The following is a 21,412-nucleotide window of genomic DNA, read 5'->3' as shown; positions in this document are numbered from 1 at the left end:
AGGATGATGATGTTTTGCCTCGTTCTGGTTTCCGAGTCAGGTGAGAGAACCCCAGCCTGACTCGGATCCGGGCTCGGAGCGTGAAGTCCGGTAGGGTTCGGTTCTCTGAGAACCGAACCCGCAAATCTCTAGTATTAAGTTGAGTGCAAATGATTTTTAAAGTTTGTAGGCTTAACAGCTGCAGGTGTTAAGGACGTATGCTGCCATACATTACAGATATATTAGGGCAATGTCCCAATCCCCCGACGCCCGTGTTGGGGGATGGGAAATATTAATCATTTAAAAATACAGATTTCCCCCATCCCGATTGAAATTGGGCAGGATTGACAAATTGGGCATTTTAACATGTTTAATTTCCCAGAAGGATTGTAGATTATCGAGGCCCGCCGATCAGTGTGCCGGTGGATTGGGGAGTTGGGGCCTCTGATGTATTGGGGTCATATCCTGCTATATTATGGAGATCATGATATGGACCTCTATATATAGGCCAAAGCACCTCCAGGTAAAAATTAAGACTATAAAGTTCCCATTAACAAATATCAATTTATATAAACCTCTTGTTCTTACATCTATAACTCAGACGCTTCATAAGCCTACTACAGGTTGAGTATCCCATATCCAAATATTCCGAAATACGGAATATTCCGAAATACGGACTTTGAAGTGAGAGTGAGATAGTGAAAACTTTGTTTTTTGATGGCTCAATGTACACAAACTATGTTTAATACACAAAGTTATTACAAAGATTGTATTAAATGACCTTCAGGCTGTGTGTATAAGGTGTATATGGAACATAAATGAATTGTGTGAATGTAGACACACTTTGTTTAATGCACAAACTTATACAAAATAATGGCTAAAATGACCTTCAGGCTGTGTGTATAAGGTGTATATGTAACATAAATGCATTCTGTGCTTAGACTAGGGTCCTATCGCCATGATATCTCATTATGGTATGCAATTATTCCAAACTACGGAAAAATCCCATATCCAAAATACCTCTGGTACCAAGCATTTTGGATAAGGGATACTCAACCTGTACCAGGGCCGGCCTGACACATATGCAAGGTATGCAGATTCATATAACGACAGACTGGTGAGGGCGTTACGTCCATGTGGTGAGTCTTGGAGCTGCCTGACGAGAGAGCCGGACTCGGAGCAGACAGTTATCTTCGTACAGTGATTTAAAATACAATTTTGATAAGCAGTCTCTGTACACAGACTATTGTACAGGAGCACGTACACTTAAATTAATAATGAATGGTTAATTAATGATGCTGAATGCCACTGAATAATAAAGTGTTTATTTTTAGTAACTGTTATTTAATTGTATCAACAAGGGAATTGATTACCAATGCATGTTTTTAAAGACTGAACTCTGCACTTGCAGTATGATATGTGGATGGTGGCGAAGCTTTTAGTTTAAGCTCTTCATATTACTAGGATGAACAATCATTTCATTTTGGTTAACAAATGATTCCTCCTGGGGACCAAGCTAGAAAGGTACACCTGTAAATAGATCTGTTTCCTCATTTAACTGGATAAAGTGTGAGACTGGAAAATTGATAAGAAAAAGTTATGTAAGACACAATTAGATGCATTCACACAGAATCAGAGAAATCTTGGAAATTTCTACAATGCTGCTTAGATGTTGCATCTAAACACATTTTGCATTGTCTTCTGTAGATCTTGAAGCACTCAGCTGGCACGTCACATTAAGTCTCAGCCATAATCAAAATCTTCATTCTATTATACTCTATAAGGAACATAGCGAGAATCTTGCATTCTTTTCCTTTACTCCTACATGCCTTTGTGCCTTCACGCCTAGACTACTGCGGTGCCCTCTACCTGAGTCTCTCAGAAAAAGTATTGCATCTTTGGCAGTAGATACAAAATGCAGCTGCCAGAATATTAACTAGAGATATGCACCAACCCGCTTGTTTTGGATTTTGTTCTAATTCATTGCCAAAACCGCCCTCACTTATTTTGGTAAAAATGCAGAAAATTGCTAAAATCTTGAAATTTGGGTCTGTTTTTATTCCTACAGTATTATAACCTCAACCACAATAATTTCCAGTCAGTCTTGACCACCTCACAGCTTATAATATTGTTCTCACCAATATTGGCCAAAGGCTGAAGCGAGCTCCTCATGGATTTGTTCTTCACCCTTAATGTTCTTTTTGGGCACTAATTTGTCAGTTTTTAAAGTGATACCTCTACCTCTTTTTTAACATTGTTAAAAATTTGGATTTCAGGGGCCCTTTCCTAAACTTTCTGCCCCCTGGACCACCTTTAGTAGATGTTGTAGTACTATCATGACTGGTAACAGTCACAGCACTAGTACTTACTGCTACTGCTCTTCAATGGACTGATCATGATCCATATTGACTTCGTGCTTATATTTATGAACACATTGCAGCACGGCACCTACAGAGCTTTATTTAACACACAAGTTGTACAAAAAAAAATTTAAACTTTTTTTGTTTTTTTCACAAATTACAACTTACACTGCGGAGTTCTTAGATTTATGGGCCTAATTCAGAGTTGATTGCAGCAGCAAATTTGTTAGCAGTTGGGCAAACCATGTGCACTGCAGGGTGGGCAGATATAACATGTGCAGAGAGAGTTAGATTTGGGTGGGGTGTGTTCAAACTGAAAGCTAAATTGCAATGTAAAAATAAAGCAGCCAGTATTTACCCTGCACAGAAACAAAATAACCCACCCAAATCTAACTCTGCAAATGTTAAATCTGCCACACCTGCAGTGCACATGGTTTTATCCAACTGCTAACAAATTTGCTGCTGCGATCAACTCAGAATTACCCCCTATGAACACAGTGTGGCACGGCAGCTATTGAGCTTTATTGAAAACACATTGAAAAAATAACAAAAGTTACATTTTTTATACACAAATGTCAACTCACACTGGAAAGTCACAACTTACACTGTGGAGTCGCAGTGTTTATATTTAAGCACCTATTGGTCATTATTGAGCACACAAGGGAAGGGATGTAATGGCGTCTGCATTCGGTCGGTGTGCAGGATGCCGGCCAAACTGACTTTTTTTTAAAGGGGCAGTGATTTACAAGTCAAATCCTTGTGAGTGATTGCCCCTTTAAAAAAAAAAAAAAAATACAAGTTCGGCCGGTATCCCACACGTTGGGTGAACTCTGACTCCATCACATCCTGCCCATGTCATACCAAAAAATGAAAATCAACTTGTTAGTTTTTTTTCACAAATGTCAACTTGCACTGGGAAGTCACAACTCACACTGTGGAGTCATAGTTCTTATATTTATGGAGACAGTGTGGCACTGCACCTATTGAGCTTTACTGAACACAAGAGCTGTACAAATATATATATATATATATATATATATATATATATATATATATATATATATATATATATATATATATATATATATATATATATACACATATACACACACACACACACACACACACACATATACTTACATACATATACACACACACACTGCTCAAAAAAATAAAGGGAACACTAAAATAACACATCCTAGATCTGAATGAATGAAATATTCTTAATAAATACTTTGTACGTTACATAGTTGAATGTGCTGACAACAAAATCACACAGAAATCATCAATGGAAATCAAATTTATTAACCCATGAAGGTCTGGATTTGGAGTCACCCTCAATATTAAAGTGGAAAAACACACAAGCTGATCCAACTTTGATGTAATGACCTTAAAACAAGTCAAAATGAGGCTCAGTAGTGTGTGTGTCCTCCACGTGCCTGTATGACCTCCCTACAACCCACACAAGTGGCTCAGGAAGTGCAGCTCATCCAGGATGGCACATCAATGTGAACTGTGGCAAGAAGGTTTGCTGTGTCTGTCAACGTAGTGTCCAGAGCATGGAGGCGCTACCAGGAGACAAGCCAGTACATCAGGAGATGTGGAGGAGGCCGTAGGAGGGCAACAACCCAGCAGCAGGACCGCTACCTCCGCCTTTGTGCAAGGAGGAACAGGAGGAACACTGCCAGAGCCCTGCAAAATGACTTCCAGCAAGCCACAAATGTGCATGTGTCTACTCAAACGATCAGAAACAGACTCCATGAGGGTGGTATGAGGGCCTGACGTCCACAGGTGGGGGTTCTGCTTACAGACCAACACCGTGCAGGACGTTTGGCATTTGCCAGAGAACACCAAGATTGGCAAATTCGCCACTGGCCCCCTGTGCTCTTCACAGATGAAACAGGTTCTCACTGAGCACATGTGACAGACATGACAGAGTCTGGAGACGCCAAGGAGGACATTCTGCCTGCAACATCCTCCAGCATGACCGGTTTGGCAGTGGGTCAGTAATGGTGTGGGGTGGCATTTCTTTGAGGGGCCGCACAGCCCTCCATGTGCTCGCCAGAGGTAGCCGGACTGCCATTAGGTACCTAGATGAGATCCTCAGACCCCTTGTGAGACCATATGCTGGTGCGGTTGGCCCTGGGTTCCTCCTAATGCAAGACAATGCTAGACCTCATGTGGCTGGAGTGTGTCAGCAGTTCTTGCAAGACGAAGGCATTGATGCTATGGACTGGCCCGCCTATTCCCCAGACCTGAATCCAATTGAGCACTTCTGGGACATCATGTCTCGCTCCATCCACCAAAGCCACGTTGCACCACAGACTGTCCACGAGTTGGTGGATGCTTTAGTCCAGGTCTGGGAGGAGATCCCTCTGGAGACCATCCGCCACCTCATCAGGAGCATGCCCAGGCATTGTAGGGAGGTCCTACAGGCACGTGGAGGCCCCACACACTACTGAGCCTCATTTTGACTTGTTTTAAAGGACATTACTTCAAAGTTGGATCAGCCTGTAGTGTGTTTTTCCACTTTAATATTGAGGGTGACTCCAAATCCAGACCTCCATATGTTAATAAATTTGATTTCCATTGGTCATTTTTGTGTGATTTTGTTGTCAGCACATTCAACTATGTAAAGAACAAAGTATTTAATAAGAATATTTCATTCAGATCTAGGATGTGTTATTTTAGTGTTCCCTTTATTTTTTTTGAGCAGTGTATATTATAGTAATGGTGGCATGCACCAATGTTCACTAATAACGAGTTAATGCTGCACTGTTGACAAAAAACACACTAGTTTGCACTGTTCACCAAGGGTTAATGCTACCCATGTATTAGGACCTCTGGGCTGCACTGTGGCCAGTGACAAAAAACCCAGTGTGCACTGTGCACCAAGGGTTCATGCTCCCCCTGTTTGTATTAGTACCTCTGGGCTGTGCTCCAAGATGCTGCAGTTAAGTTACAGCACCAGTGTGACATACTTAGCTAAAATGCAAAAAATTTGCCTGTTTAGTTATACATACATTTCCATTATTTTTTTTTACAAAAAAATGCTCACCTCTATTTACTGTGGCCTGTTAATCGTTTACATGTTTATTTTCTATCATGTGCTTTTTAAAAAAAAATATAAATGTGAAGCAAATTGAGACCTATTTGGAGAAAAGCACTATACAAATAAACTTATTATTATCCCTTTTATGTCTTGCTAACTTAATTTTATTTATTTATTGACATTCTAAATAGGACTCAACTATACATATTAATTTAAAAAGCATATAGACAAATTGTAAGACTTGCACCTAACAAGTGTATAGTGGTCAATACTGTAAATTGTGACATTTCCACGCACCATGATCTAAAACATTTTAAAATATACTGTAGGTCAGTCCATAGATATTAGGGACACTATACAAATACATGAATTTGCAGACAGTAAACAGTAAAACCGCAATATGCATGCAATGATAACACATGTGGTACTTAATATAATATGCAAACTGTAAAACAGTTGTTGAACCAAGAAGTCAAAATGAAAACCTTATTTACTTCAATTTAATTATATTTGGGCCTACTGGTTTGTTGAATCGTCAAGTGCCAACTAGAGATGAGCGCCTGAAATTTTTCGGGTTTTGTGTTTTGGTTTTGGGTTCGGTTCCGCGGCCGTGTTTTGGGTTCGAACGCGTTTTGGCAAAACCTCACCGAATTTTTTTTGTCGGATTCGGGTGTGTTTTGGATTCGGGTGTTTTTTTCAAAAAACACTAAAAAACAGCTTAAATCATAGAATTTGGGGGTCATTTTGATCCCAAAGTATTATTAACCTCAAAAACCATAATTTACACTCATTTTCAGTCTATTCTGAATACCTCACACCTCACAATATTATTTTTAGTCCTAAAATTTGCACCGAGGTCGCTGTGTGAGTAAGATAAGCGACCCTAGTGGCCGACACAAACACCGGGCCCATCTAGGAGTGGCACTGCAGTGTCACGCAGGATGTCCCTTCCAAAAAACCCTCCCCAAACAGCACATGACGCAAAGAAAAAAAGAGGCGCAATGAGGTAGCTGTGTGAGTAAGATTAGCGACCCTAGTGGCCGACACAAACACTGGGCCCATCTAGGAGTGGCACTGCAGTGTCACGCAGGATGGCCCTTCCAAAAAACCCTCCCCAAACAGCACATGACGCAAAGAAAAAAAGAGGCGCAATGAGGTAGCTGTGTGAGTAAGATTAGCGACCCTAGTGGCCAACACAAACACCGGGCCCATCTAGGAGTGGCACTGCAGTGTCACGCAGGATGTCCCTTCCAAAAAACCCTCCCCAATCAGCACATGATGCAAAGAAAAAGAAAAGAAAAAAAGAGGTGCAAGATGGAATTGTCCTTGGGCCCTCCCACCCACCCTTATGTTGTATAAACAAAACAGGACATGCACACTTTAACCAACCCATCATTTCAGTGACAGGGTCTGCCACACGACTGACTGATATGACGGGTTGGTTTGGACCCCCCAAAAAAGAAGCAATTAATCTCTCCTTGCACAAACTGGCTCTACAGAGGCAAGATGTCCACCTCATCATCACCCTCCGATATATCACAGTGTACATCCCCCTCCTCACAGATTATCAATTCGTCCCCACTGGAATCCACCATCTCAGCTCCCTGTGTACTTTGTGGAAGCAATTGCTGCTGGTCAATGTCTCCGCGGAGGAATTGATTATAATTCATTTTAATGAACATCATCTTCTCCACATTTTCTGGATGTAACCTCGTACGCCGATTGCTGACAAGGTGAGCGGCGGCACTAAACACTCTTTCGGAGTACACACTTGTGGGAGGGCAACTTAGGTAGAATAAAGCCAGTTTGTGCAAGGGCCTCCAAATTGCCTCTTTTTCCTGCCAGTATAAGTACGGACTGTGTGACGTGCCTACTTGGATGCGGTCACTCATATAATCCTCCACCATTCTATCAATGTTGAGAGAATCATATGCAGTGACAGTAGACGACATGTCCGTAATCGTTGTCAGGTCCTTCAGTCCGGACCAGATGTCAGCATCAGCAGTCGCTCCAGACTGCCCTGCATCACCGCCAGCGGGTGGGCTCGGAATTCTGAGCCTTTTCCTCGCACCCCCAGTTGCGGGAGAATGTGAAGGAGGAGATGTTGACAGGTCGCGTTCCGCTTGACTTGACAATTTTGTCACCAGCAGGTCTTTCAACCCCAGCAGACTTGTGTCTGCCGGAAAGAGAGATCCAAGGTAGGCTTTAAATCTAGGATCGAGCACGGTGGCCAAAATGTAGTGCTCTGATTTCAACAGATTGACCACCCGTGAATCCTTGTTAAGCGAATTAAGGGCTCCATCCACAAGTCCCACATGCCTAGCGGAATCGCTCCGTGTTAGCTCCTCCTTCAATGTCTCCAGCTTCTTCTGCAAAAGCCTGATGAGGGGAATGACCTGACTCAGGCTGGCAGTGTCTGAACTGACTTCACGTGTGGCAAGTTCAAAGGGCATCAGAACCTTGCACAACGTTGAAATCATTCTCCACTGCGCTTGAGACAGGTGCATTCCACCTACTATATCGTGCTCAATTGTATAGGCTTGAATGGCCTTTTGCTGCTCCTCCGACCTCTGAAGCATATAGAGGGTTGAATTCCACCTCGTTACCACTTCTTGCTTCAGATGATGGCAGGGCAGGTTCAGTAGTTTTTGGTGGTGCTCCAGTCTTCTGTACGTGGTGCCTGTACGCCGAAAGTGTCCCGCAATTCTTCTGGCCACCGACAGCATCTCTTGCACGCCCCTGTCGTTTTTTAAAAAAATTCTGCACCACCAAATTCAAGGTATGTGCAAAACATGGGACGTGCTGGAATTTGCCCATATTTAATGCACACACAATATTGCTGGCGTTGTCCGATGCCACAAATCCACAGGAGAGTCCAATTGGGGTAAGCCATTCCGCGATGATCTTCCTCAGTTGCCGTAAGAGGTTTTCAGCTGTGTGCGTATTCTGGAAAGCGGTGATACAAAGCGTAGCCTGCCTAGGAAAGAGTTTGCGAGATGCTGCTACTGGTGCCGCCGCTGCTGTTCTTGCGGCGGGAGTCCATACATCTACCCAGTGGGCTGTCACAGTCATATAGTCCTGACCCTGCCCTGCTCCACATGTCCGTGGTTAAGTGGACATTGGGTACAACTGCATTTTTTAGGACACTGGTGAGTCTTTTTCTGACGTCCGTGTACATTCTCGGTATCGCCTGCCTAGAGAAGTGGAACCTAGATGGTATTTGGTAACGGGGGCACACTGCCTCAATAAATTGTCTAGTTCCCTGTGAACTAACGGCGGATACCGGACGCACGTCTAACACCAACATAGTTGTCAAGGCCTCAGTTATCCGCTTTGCAGTAGGATGACTGCTGTGATATTTCATCTTCCTCGCAAAGGACTGTTGAACAGTCAATTGCTTACTGGAAGTAGTACAAGTGGGCTTACGACTTCCCCTCTGGGATGACCATCGACTCCCAGCGGCAACAACAGCAGCGCCAGCAGCAGTAGGCGTTACACGCAAGGATGCATCGGAGGAATTCCAGGCAGGAGAGGACTCGTCAGAATTGCCAGTGACATGGCCTGCAGGACTATTGGCATTCCTGGGGAAGGAGGAAATTGACACTGAGGGAGTTGGTGGGGTGGTTTGCGTGAGCTTGGTTACAAGAGGAAGGGATTTACTGGTCAGTGGACTGCTTCCGCTGTCACCCAAAGTTTTTGAACTTGTCACTGACTTATTATGAATGCGCTGCAGGTGACGTATAAGGGAGGATGTTCCGAGGTGGTTAACGTCCTTACCCCTACTTATTACAGCTTGACAAAGGGAACACACGGCTTGACACCTGTTGTCCGCATTTCTGGTGAAATACCTCCACACCGAAGAGCTGATTTTTTTGGTATTTTCACCTGGCATGTCAACGGCCATATTCCTCCCACGGACAACAGGTGTCTCCCCGGGTGCCTGACTTAAACAAACCACCTCACCATCAGAATCCTCCTGGTCAATTTCCTCCCCAGCGCCAGCAACACCCATATCCTCCTCATCCTGGTGTACTTCAACACTGACATCTTCAATCTGACTATCAGGAACTGGACTGCGGGTGCTCCTTCCAGCACTTGCAGGGGGCGTGCAAATGGTGGAAGGCGCATGCTCTTCACGTCCAGTGTTGGGAAGGTCAGGCATCGCAACCGACACAATTGGACTCTCCTTGTGGATTTGGGATTTCGAAGAATGCACAGTTCTTTGCTGTGCTGCTTTTGCCAGCTTGAGTCTTTTCATTTTTCTAGCGAGAGGCTGAGTGCTTCCATCCTCATGTGAAGCTGAACCACTAGCCATGAACATAGGCCAGGGCCTCAGCCGTTCCTTGCCACTCCGTGTGGTAAATGGCATATTGGCAAGTTTACGCTTCTCCTCCGACAATTTTATTTTAGGTTTTGGAGTCCTTTTTTTACTGATATTTGGTGTTTTGGATTTGACATGCTCTGTACTATGACATTGGGCATCGGCCTTGGCAGACGACGTTGCTGGCATTTCATCGTCTCGGCCATGACTAGTGGCAGCAGCTTCAGCACGAGGTGGAAGTGGATCTTGATCTTTCCCTAATTTTGGAACCTCAACATTTTTGTTCTCCATATTTTAATAGGCACAACTAAAAGGCACCTCAGGTAAACAATGGAGATGGATACTAGTATACAATTATGGACTGCCTGCCGAGTGCAGACACAGAGGTAGCCACAGCCGTGAACTACTGCACTGTACTGTGTCTGCTGCTAATATATAGACTGGTTGATAAAGAGATAGTATACTCGTAACTAGTATGTATGTATAAAGAAAGAAAAAAAAAACCACGGTTAGGTGGTATATACAATTATGGACGGGCTGCCGAGTGCCGACACAGAGGTAGCCACAGCCGTGAACTACCGCACTGTACTGTGTCTGCTGCTAATATAGACTGGTTGATAAAGAGATAGTATACTACTAATATTATATATACTGGTGGTCAGGTCACTGGTCACTAGTCACACTGGCAGTGGCACTCCTGCAGCAAAAGTGTGCACTGTTTAATTTTAATATAATATTATGTACTCCTGGCTCCTGCTATAACCTATAACTGGCACTGCAGTGCTCCCCAGTCTCCCCCACAATTATAAGCTGTGTGAGCTGAGCACAGTCAGATATATATATATATATATATATACACATTGATGCAGCACACTGGGCTGAGCAGTGCACACAGATATGGTATGTGACTGAGTCACTGTGTGTATCGTTTTTTTCAGGCAGAGAACGGATATATTAAATAAAACAAACAACTGCACTGTCTGGTGGTCACTGTGGTCGTCAGTCACTAAACTCTGCACTCTCTTCTACAGGATCACAGCCTCAGGTCAATCTCTCTCTCTCAACCCTAATCTAAATGGAGAGGACGCCAGCCACGTCCTCTCCCTATCAATCTCAATGCACGTGTGAAAATGGCGGCGACGCGCGGCTCCTTATATAGAATCCGAGTCTCGCGATAGAATCCGAGCCTCGCGAGAATCCGACAGCGTCATGATGACGTTCGGGCGCGCTCGGGTTAACCGAGCAAGGCGGGAAGATCCGAGTCGCTCGGACCCGTGAAAAAAAACATGAAGTTCGGGCGGGTTCGGATTCAGAGAAACCGAACCCGCTCATCTCTAGTGCCAACTTAAATGTAACCCACCAGGTGACATGCACCTAGGCGGCCATTTGTATAGCTTTATGGCATATAAACTGAAACTTCAAAAACATACCATGATTGCTACATAGCTTCATAGACTCTCAGCAAACATATTTAACAGAGAACTGTCCATGGAGGAAGTCCCTTGGGTGCAGTCCTCTACAGCTACCACACATACTACTGCTGGAATTTCTGTGGAATTCTGCAACTTAACATGAACATTCCTGGTACACAATGCTGATCTTGTAACCCATCCAATGAAGCACAAATGACAGCACTGGGATGAATTACATAGACGATCAGCAGGTGTTAAGGGTGGAAGGATGAAGAGGTGTAAGAAAGAAAAAGAGGCTACTGTTTTTATCTTATAAATTACTAGCTAAATAGCTGTGCTTCACTACGGAATTTCAAGTATAATCACAAAGAGATGAAAAGCGCTGCTAATTAAGCAAATGTAATACTGCTTTTTAAAATAGGCTCAGTTGTGGTAGGATGTTGTTAAGAACTGGTAGCATAAAAGTGCCCCTCCATGAAACCACCCGAGAACACACCAAAACAATAAACGGATTTTATTGTATGGTAATCTGTAGTCTGTGGGTGGGATTCAAATGATTGAAAAGTCGGTTGGGTGTCTGTTTTTTCCTATCTAATAGACAGGAAAAAAACAGACACCCAGGGGGACTTTTCAAACAATTGAATATCCCCCTCTGTGTTTTATTTTCTGGAACACGTGATACAGGTTGAGTATCCCATATCCAAATATTCCGAAATACGGAATATTCCGAAATACAGACTTTTTTGAGTGAGAGTGAGATAGTGAAACCTTTGTTTTTTGATGGCTCAATGTACACAAACTTTGTTTAATACACAAAGTTATTAATAATATTGTATTAAATGACCTTCAGGCTGTGTATATAAGGTGTATATGAAACATAAATGAAATGTGTGAATGTAGACACTTTGTTTAATGCACAAAGTTATAAAAAATATTGGCTAAAATTACCTTCAGGCTGTGTGTTTAGGGTGTATATGTAACAAATGCATTCTGTGCTTAGACTTAGGTCCCATCATCATAAGATCTCATTATGTTATCTAATTATTCCAAAATACGGAAAAATCTGATATCCAAAATACCTCTGGTCCCAAGCATTTTGGATAAGGGATACTCAACCTGTATACCTAAAGTTAACTGGTTAGTTTATCACAGAAGATCAGCAATTAGACTTACAACAGGACATGGTGCGCTAGCCGCTGCCAATCTTTATCAAGCCGCACCTCCGGACAGGCCTTTCCTGTATTGATACTGTCAGAAGGCTGGCACTGAGGAGAATAATCCGCCTCCTTCTCTGCCCCATGCCGCCTCTGATGCTGCCCTGCTCAGTGCTGTGAATGCTGGGAAGTCATTCCAAGCTCCGCCCGCTGTATGTAAGGTTTTCAGGATAGGCTGATTCTATTCCAAAAAGCCCTAGGTCTCCTTGCTTAGCTTCTCGCTCTCCTTAAGGCTCCTCCTTTGAGGTAAAAAGGTAAATATTTTTGCACAACACTTAAGGTCACTGGGAGAGCTGTTGGTACCCTTTACACATCAGCTAAGCAGTTGCTGACTATCAAGCTTTCCTGTAATGCATATATGAGTCAAAATATCTATGTCTTCTTTCCTTCTATTCCTCTCTGAGAGGTTCGGCAATTTTTAGTTCAAGTGACAGGTTAACCTCTAATAATTGAGACACTATCCTCTCCTGTCTGGAAATAGGTTGGATAAGTACTTATATCTGAATAAGAAAAAAAAAAAAAAAAAAAAAAATTATATAGGGCAAATACAGCTGACTCCTCACAAAATCTCCTGAACCATAAGGCTCCAGTTTTAGAGCAGTCCATTATTCAAATAGGGGAACCACACTCAGCGATGCTAGACAGTGTTTAGGGGTGGCAGTTGATGTGGCTCCCCTATTTGAATAATGGAGTGCTCTGCAACTGTCACTGGCAAGGAAGTCCAGGAACAGAGCATGGTTTCCTTTTCATAAAAATACTCCAAATATGTGCTGCACATGCACTGCCGCCCGGTATTGCTGATGCTACCACTGCCGCCAGCACCCCCTCCCCATTACGATTACCCCCCCACACACACATGCACCCCCAACTGCAGCTCATATTCACCAGGCAGGATATCACTGTCTAACACTCCCCTGCCCCATGGTGTCCTCTGGTAACACTAGCCCTGTAAAAGTAAGCCCGGGGTCAAAGTGCTATAAAACGCTGTGGGCTCTCCGATTCAGTCCCACAGCGGCAGCAACAATAGACTCGGTAGGACAGTGCCCCCTCAAGTTCAGCGCCCAGGTCACATGTTCCCCTAGCCCCCTACTAGTTGCAGCCATGCCCAAGAAAGCTATTTGGCTTACTTTTATGGTATGTGTGTTATTGGTATTACTTTGAAATGGGAAGATTCTACTAATTTAATGCAACAGGAGGAGACCCAGTCCCGGCGCTTTCCGCTCAGCAAAGGGATGCAAAGCAGGTAGGCGCCGGACCGAAGAGGCGCTCTCCCTGCTTTGCATCCCCGTGCTGCACCTGGCCTCCCTGCTACTGCTGCCGGCTGCTGTGCCCGTCACACTGACAGGCAGCGGCGCCGGCAGCTTGTAGCCTCCTCCTCCTCCCTTCCCTGTGAGAGTGGCAGTTGTCGGCTGAAAAGGGGGCGGGCTTTGTGATGTGGAGGGGGTGGGGCTACATGGTACATAAGGGGGCGGAGCTACACTGGACAAGGCTACAGATCCTGATGCCTGCAAGCCAACCAGCCATCAATAAGAGTGAGTAAGAGAAAGAAAGTGTATGTATGTATGTATGTATGTATGTATGTATGTATGTATGTATGTATGTATGTATGTATGTATGTATGTGTGTGTGGTGCCGGGAGCTTGAAGAGCAGGTCAGATCCCCCTCTCTGCCTATGTACTGATGTACCGAACACCCTTCCCCCCCACTCGTCACTGTGCACAGTACGTTTGCTGCCAGCTGCCGCAGCCTGCACCTGCCAAATGTTTGACAGGCAGCTTAAAGAGCGGCGCCACTGTTACAGGTGTGTGATGGCCCGGGAGCCCTCTCTCTCTCTCTCCATATATTCCTCATTCTCTCTCTTTCTCCCAATGTTTATCTTTCTCTCTCAAGCCATGCCTCTCTCTCCTCACGCCTCCCTCCTTGTGCCTCTGTCTCCCCCTTTCTCTCTCTCTCTATTACCCCTTTCACACTGCCAATGCCGGATCCCACCCGGTAATTGGAAACGGGTCTTTCCCAGGTGGGATCCGACATTGGACACTACTAATGGCTTCCCCGACCCGGGCGGGTTGCCATAGCGCGGGGCGGGGGGGGGCAGAGCCGGCAGCAGAGGTGGAGCCGGCGCTGGGAGATGAGATCATCTCCACGCAGCCTCTTCCTGTTGTAGTGAATGGGTCCCATCGAACGGGGGCTCATTTACGCTGCCACTGACCCGGTATTCAACCCGGGATTTTGACTATGGCGCTTTCACACTGCACGCCGACCCGTGTCGACCTGGCAATACCGGGTTATTTGTGCGGTGTGAAAGGGGTATAAGTTTCCCTCTCCCCATGCCTCTTTAACATTCTCCTCTCGGCTCGGCTCAGGTTTTGATATAATATATATGTATTATATGAAATAGAGATTATATATATATATATATATATATATATATATATATATATATATATATATATATATATATATATATATATATATATATATATATATATATATATATATATATATATAACAGTAAATAATTGGCACTTTAGGTGTGTCCAGCAAACTGCAGTGCCTTTCTCCAATATCATATGCAAAACAGGGTTCCATGGAGGTGGTTGCTTGCATATCTCCCAAACAGCTGAAATAGGAACCAAGCGGCACTCATCGTTTGTTTTTTTCATTAGAAAATATGCGCCTACACGTTAACTAATTGAATGCACGTTATTTCTATTTAAAAAAATTAGCTTGGCTCCTATGCCTGCTTGTCAGGGGTATATGCAAGCTACTTCCATGGAACCCTGTTTTATAGTGTGTATGTATGTATGTATGTATGTATGTATGTATGTATGTATGTATGTATGTATGTATGTCATGAAACCCCCTCCATGCAAATCCTGCATTTTTCCAGTGCCTCGAACCGCACTCACCCCCCCCCCCCCAATCTTCGGACATCACAGCCGACGCCAATAGGGAAGGGGCCTCTGTGCATTGCTTTGCCCAGGAGCCTATCCTGCATTATGTATAAGGGATACTACTGTGTAGCGTAACTTGTATAAGGGGCACTACTGTGGTACTAAGGGGGTCATTCCGAGTTGTTCGCTCTGTATTTTTTTCTCGCAACGGAGCGATTAGTCGCTAATGCGCATGCGCAATGTCCGCAGTGCGACTGCGCCAAGTAAATTTGCTATGCAGTTAGGTATTTTACTCACGGCATTACGAGGTTTTTTCTTCGTTCTGGTGATCGTAATGTGATTGACAGGAAGTGGGTGTTTCTGGGCGGAAACAGGCCGTTTTATGGATGTGTGCGAAAAAATGCTACCGTTTCTGGGAAAAACGCAGGAGTGACTGGAGAAACGGAGGAGTGTCTGGGCGAACGCTGGGTGCGTTTGTGACGTCAAACCAGGAACGACAAACACTGAACTGATCGCAGATGCCGAGTAAGTGTGGAGCTACTCAGAAACTGCTAAGAAGTGTCTATTCGCTATTTTGCTAATCTTTCGTTCGCAATTTTGATAAGCTAAGATTCACTCCCAGTAGGCGGCGGCTTAGCCTGTGCAAAGCTGCTAAAAGCAGCTTGCGAGCGAACAACTCGGAATGACCCCCTAAGTGCATTGGATGTTATTATTGGTACTACTGTGTAATGTAATTTGTATAAGGGTCACTACTGTGTGGCAAAATTTTGTAAGGGATACTATTTGAACTGGAAGTACTATTGTGTGGCAAGGCTCCTTCCTTGTGAGACAACACCCTTTTTTGTAGCGGCGTTGCCCCTTTTTCAGTTATGGGAGGGTGCAGAATTATAGTTTGCAGGGGGGTGCTGAACACCCTAGCACCGGGTGAGGAGACCTTTTCCTTTATTTGAATCATATATATTGTTATAGTCAAATCTCTCAAGTAGAAAGTCTATGCCTACCTTTCCCACACGTCTCTGCTCAAAACTCTCCAAATTTCCATACTGCTGCACCTGTGTATAGTGCTCATATATTGTGCAAAACTCTGGATCTGGTACAAGCCAGTGCCTCCTGAGCCATTTACCTCACCGCACGTCCCTGTGTATATAGAAAATGAATATCAAATGTAGAGAAGTGAAGTGAATATGAATAAATTTGGTATAGCTGCTAAACCTCATTAATTGGGTGCAACATGCATCGCAGAGCACTGTCTGCTTCCTGTTGTATCTATAATGGGTGCATGGTATGTGGTATGCATGGGCTCCTTTGTCCAGGGGGGCCACACACCGCACACCCTGCACCCATTTAATCATGCTTTCCGCTCCGTTGGCCTGGCGCTGGCTGCAGAGCTGCAAAAATCACTGGGAAAATGGCTGCCGATGTGTGTCTTTGGATCCCAAATTCTCCCACACCTCAATGAACCCCTGAATGTGGGTTAATCATAGCTTCATGTACAGTACTTTATGGAATTTCCTGCATAGTATCCTCTGCAGCCATACTGAATTATATAGTTTATCTAGGCAAATGTATTAAGTGTGAAATGAATGAACACATTAATAGAAAGTAGTGGTATGCTTGATTGAGGTATTTTTTTTTATTAAGTTATGTGAAGTACATTATTCTTACATTTTCATATCCAGTTAATCTAATAGATTGGTGTACATTGGAAACGTACATAATTTTAATTTCCTGAAAGTATAACATTTTGGATTCCTCACTTTCACCATAAACCCAGGTAATTCACAATTTAGATGATGCTTCAATTTTAAAGAACTGCAACACCTGCTAAAACTGAAATGGAAATAGACCTAAATTTAATACTCACTTTCTCTTACAAAGAATAACAATATTTTAGATCTTATGATTTGTAAAGAGTGGTGATTGTATTTTCAGATATACTATCATTTAGCTACGTGATGTCTTATTTGCTGTTTATATGTATAAATGTAATCCTGAGGTTACATATTGTTATGCTTGTTTGGGTAATACAAGAGTCACAAAATTAGTCATTGAAAGAAACAGCCATCATTATAAAGGCATTGGAATGGATTGTCACAATATAGAGGGCTTTCTGATAGCTTGTCATGGGAAATTATTTATTATTTTTTACTATAAGTTATTTACAGTACTGTATATAGCACACACATATTCCGCAGAGCTTTTACAGAGAAGATGTCACCACTCATATCAGTCCCTGCCCCAGTGAAGCTTACACTCTATGACCCAGATTTATCAAGCTCTGGAGAGTGATACATTGCCCAGTGTTAAAGTACCAACCAACCAGCTCCTAACTGACATGTTACAGGCTGTGTTTGAAAAATGACAGATAGGAGCTGATTGGTTGGTAGTTTATCACCGTGCAATTTATCACTCTCCCAGGCTTGATAAATCTGGCCTTTGTTCCCTATCATACACACACTATGGTTAAGTACTGTTGGGAGCCAATTAACCTACCAATATATTTTTGGATTGTGGGAGGAAACCCACACAAGTACAGGGAGAATATACAAACTCCACACAGTTGCAGCCATATTGGGAATTGAATCCACAACCTCAGTGCTGTGAGGCAGTAATGCTAACCATTACACCATTCGGAATTCTGTATAATGGTGGTCATTCGGAGTTGTTTGCTCGTTGCCGATTTTCGCTATGCTGCGATTTGCTAAATGCGCATGGTACGCAGCACACATGCGCTTAGTTATTTAATTAAAAACTTAGCAGTTTTGCTGTGGATCCTGCGGCGCTTTTCAGTCGCACTGCTGATCGTGAGTGATTGACAGGAAAGGGGCGTTTCTGGGTGGTAACTGAGCGTTTTCCGGGAGTGTGCTAAAAAACGCAGGCGTGTCAGGGGAAAACACGGGAGTGCCTGGAGAAACGGGGGAGTGGCTGGCCGAACGCAGGGCATGTTTGTGATGTCAGACCAGGAACTAAACGGACCGAGCTGATCGCAATCTAGGAGTAGGTCTGGAGCTACTCAGAAACTGCAAGAAAATATTTAGTAGCAATTCTGCTAATCTTTCATTCGCTATTCTGCTAAGCTAAGATACACTCCCAGAGGGCGGCGGCCTAGTGTTTGAAATGCTGCTAAAAGCAGCTAGCGAGCAACTCAGAATGAGGGCCAATGTCTGAAGAAAAAAGAAAAGAAAAAAAAAAAGTCAACCATTGTTTTTGTGCAATTTGCACAATTAATCTTTTCAAATTTGCCTTCCTCAGTTACTACAATAAATAAACCTACCACTGATTAATATATACTGTACAGTTTGCCAATTTAGGGGGATAATTTAGTGGTGGTGGAAGTTTGTCCCAGTTGCATGAAATATGCATCAGCCTGCATGCCTTTGTCCAGTATAAAACACATAGCCACAGTAGTTCAGAACAAGAAATTATTCAGAACGGATCCAGGGATACAGGTCATGCAATGTGAGAGTATGTCAAAGCACAAGCATATCAACTATGCAGCATTTCGGGCCACAGTGGGTACCTTCCTCAGGTTTTGCAAGTGCTCACAGACGACAGACAAAGACGTCTTTGTATCCCTGGATTTGCTACCCTGGGTATCTTTATATGCATGGTTTAATGCTGTGTACAAAAAATACGTTTCTATAACAAGACCTGGAGTGCCGTGTCCGTTCTGAATAATTTCTTGTTCTGAACTAGATAGAGATAGATATAGATATATGTTTTTATAGATCAGTGCGCTTATCCTGCAATCGGAAATTCCCTCTAGGGGTCAGTCATTAGCGGTTTATAAAGTCTCAAAAACCGTCACTGTCCACAGTGAATTGGCCGGATCATCAAAATCCTATGGGCCCACTCCAGACTTCCTGGCGGCAGCTCAGTTCCTCAGTAAATGACCCGGGTATACTCAGTCATGGAAATTAAATGGTACTAGGAAAGAAGAACAAGCGCCTTATGGTGCAGTAATTTTGTTTATAGTGTATTTACAAACACAAATAATGGACTGGATGTGTTGGAAAGAGGTTGAGTGGACAGTGAGTGTGGCTGTGCCCTGTGGCACCACATGGCACTATTGTACCGACAGCCAGACTACTGAGAACGGAACCTGGAGAACAGCCACTGGATAAGGAATTGACACAAGTTGCCATCTGGTACGGATCTCTCCATTATTTGTGTTTGTAAATACACTATTAACAAAATTACTGCACCACAAGGCGCTTGTTCTTCTTTCCTAGTAAAAGTATATATATATATATATATATATATATATATATATATATATATATATATATATATATATATATATATATATATATATATATATATATATATCTCCACAGAATATCCTGCACTCTCATCAGTTCATAGAGATAAATAGGTGGGTGCTCCAAATGACCTTGTCAGGTCACAAATATACCGCATCTACCTCCCGTGTGGTGGGTGCACTCTCGCAGAAATCAATCACTTTGAAGATCTTGATGTGTCAATCAGTTTATTCAGGTTAATCAGGTTCAATAACGTTGCCTTTAACATTCGACGTTTCGGTCCTATTATAGGACCTTTATCATGACTGGCAATTCAGAGCATCTACATGATCAAAAAGATAAATACAATATGTATAAAATCAGACTAAAGGTATCAGATCATACCCACACCACCACCACCAGTGCCTCCCAGGCCCTTATAGCAGAAAATAGTGACATCAAGTTAATTAATTAATAGAATCATACTCTATATGGAAACCAGGATAAAGATCAGCATACTCCAAATCTACTCCCACAGGACAAGCATAGCACCTCACTCTAGAGTAAACTTCACAAATTTACCTGGGTCAATATTAGACACAATGAGTCAAATGATAGCTCCTGGAACACAGGACTACTATAAAAGAAAATTGGAAAGCTTATTAAAACACTGACCCTCACCAGTGTATAATAGGACACAATATACCATATAGAAGTCATACCTGGATAATTAAAAAGTAACACTAGGCAGCTACAGATCAATCAGCAAAGGCCATATAGTTTTCAGCAGCAAGGTCTGCAATTTAAAACACAAACAAGATATATAAAATAATCCAAACTAGATAAGATATTCCTACCATTGGGGTCCACACCGGCCAGTCCACTCACCACTCTGCTGTTTAGTATCTGATGATAGCTACATGCTGCACATCAGCAGCTGCATGCTATTTAACACAATGGGACAGGAAATGCCACTTAACCCTGAGATGTAACTATATGTGTGCTAAACGTTAACCCCATAAGAAAAAAGAGTGTTACTTAGATATCAAACCATTAGATATACCCAGCGCTACTGATTTCAGGGGCCAAAATCATCACATGTAGCTCAAAAGTACAATATTGGCTGCATTTGCGGCCGCTGGCAACGCCACTTCCGCGTTCCAGCGACCGGAAATGGATGCGTTCCACGGGCCTGAAGTCCCGCGGACGCCGCTCGGCCAAGCCGCAGGGGCTCTCATAAAGTGAAAAAGACAAAACTAAACTCAAAAAACGGGTGCCAAGAAACATCCCAGCACATGGATGAAAGCCAAAACAGCAACAATGTAGCTAGCCACATTCGGTCAATAGTCAAGTCGACCTGACCGGAAGTGACGGCACCATCTACTAAGCATAGATGGGAGGGGAATATGCTAATAAACCAACAGAGTATATTAGAGTGAGTTATATTGGACAAAGGCATACCAATAAGGCAACTAGAGACAATTGTTAAATATCAGTGAAACCCAGTAGCGAAAAATGCCACGTGTCGCCGCAATTTCACTCCAGTCCTAGAGAGTGTAGCGAGAGGACGTGTCTCCTCAGTGTCTGTGTAGGAAAGTGGTGTGGCACGTGGGGTAGTGACCTGCTCTTTAGCGTCATTCCAGTGCTGTGTTGTGCTACATCAGTCCAGCGATGGTGTCTTATGCTGAATCAGTCCAGTCACAGTGGTGGTGTCCTGTGCTGCCATAAGTCCAGTGCTGCTGTATAAGTCCACTCCAGTGCAGTGGTGCTGTGTTGTGCTGCATCAGTCCAGTGGTGGTGTCCTGTGCTGCCATAAGTCCAATGCTGCTGTATTAGTCCAGTCCAGTGAAGTGGCGCTGTGGTGTGCTGCATCAATTCAGTGGTGGTGTCCTGTGCTGCCGTAAGTAAAGTGGTGGTATCCTGTGCTGCAATAAGTCCA

General features: G+C 43.5%; 1 long non-coding RNA gene across 5 annotated transcripts in view; it reads right to left on the bottom strand.

The window, feature by feature from the left end:
- The window catches only part of LOC134917643 (uncharacterized), a 51,687-nt gene extending 31,287 nt beyond the window's left edge, over nt 1–20,400 (bottom strand). For 3 of the 5 annotated variants that reach the window (XR_010177420.1, XR_010177421.1, XR_010177422.1), the window contains exons 1-5: nt 20,362–20,400; nt 20,196–20,269; nt 20,056–20,110; nt 19,656–19,816; nt 16,234–16,369 (exon numbers count right to left, since the gene is read on the bottom strand). This is a non-coding gene — a long non-coding RNA (uncharacterized LOC134917643). The remainder of the gene's footprint in view (nt 1–16,233; nt 16,370–19,655; nt 19,817–20,055; nt 20,111–20,195; nt 20,270–20,361) is intronic. The other 2 variants (XR_010177424.1, XR_010177423.1) reach the window with 1 other exon arrangement.
- Between the last annotated feature and the right edge of the window lie 1,012 nt (nt 20,401–21,412).

This window comes from Pseudophryne corroboree, chromosome 1 (genome assembly GCF_028390025.1).
Source record: "Pseudophryne corroboree isolate aPseCor3 chromosome 1, aPseCor3.hap2, whole genome shotgun sequence".
NCBI lineage: Eukaryota > Metazoa > Chordata > Amphibia > Anura > Myobatrachidae > Pseudophryne > Pseudophryne corroboree.
The sequence above is the reverse complement of the archived record's forward strand: the minus strand, read 5'-3'. Positions and strand labels throughout refer to the sequence as shown.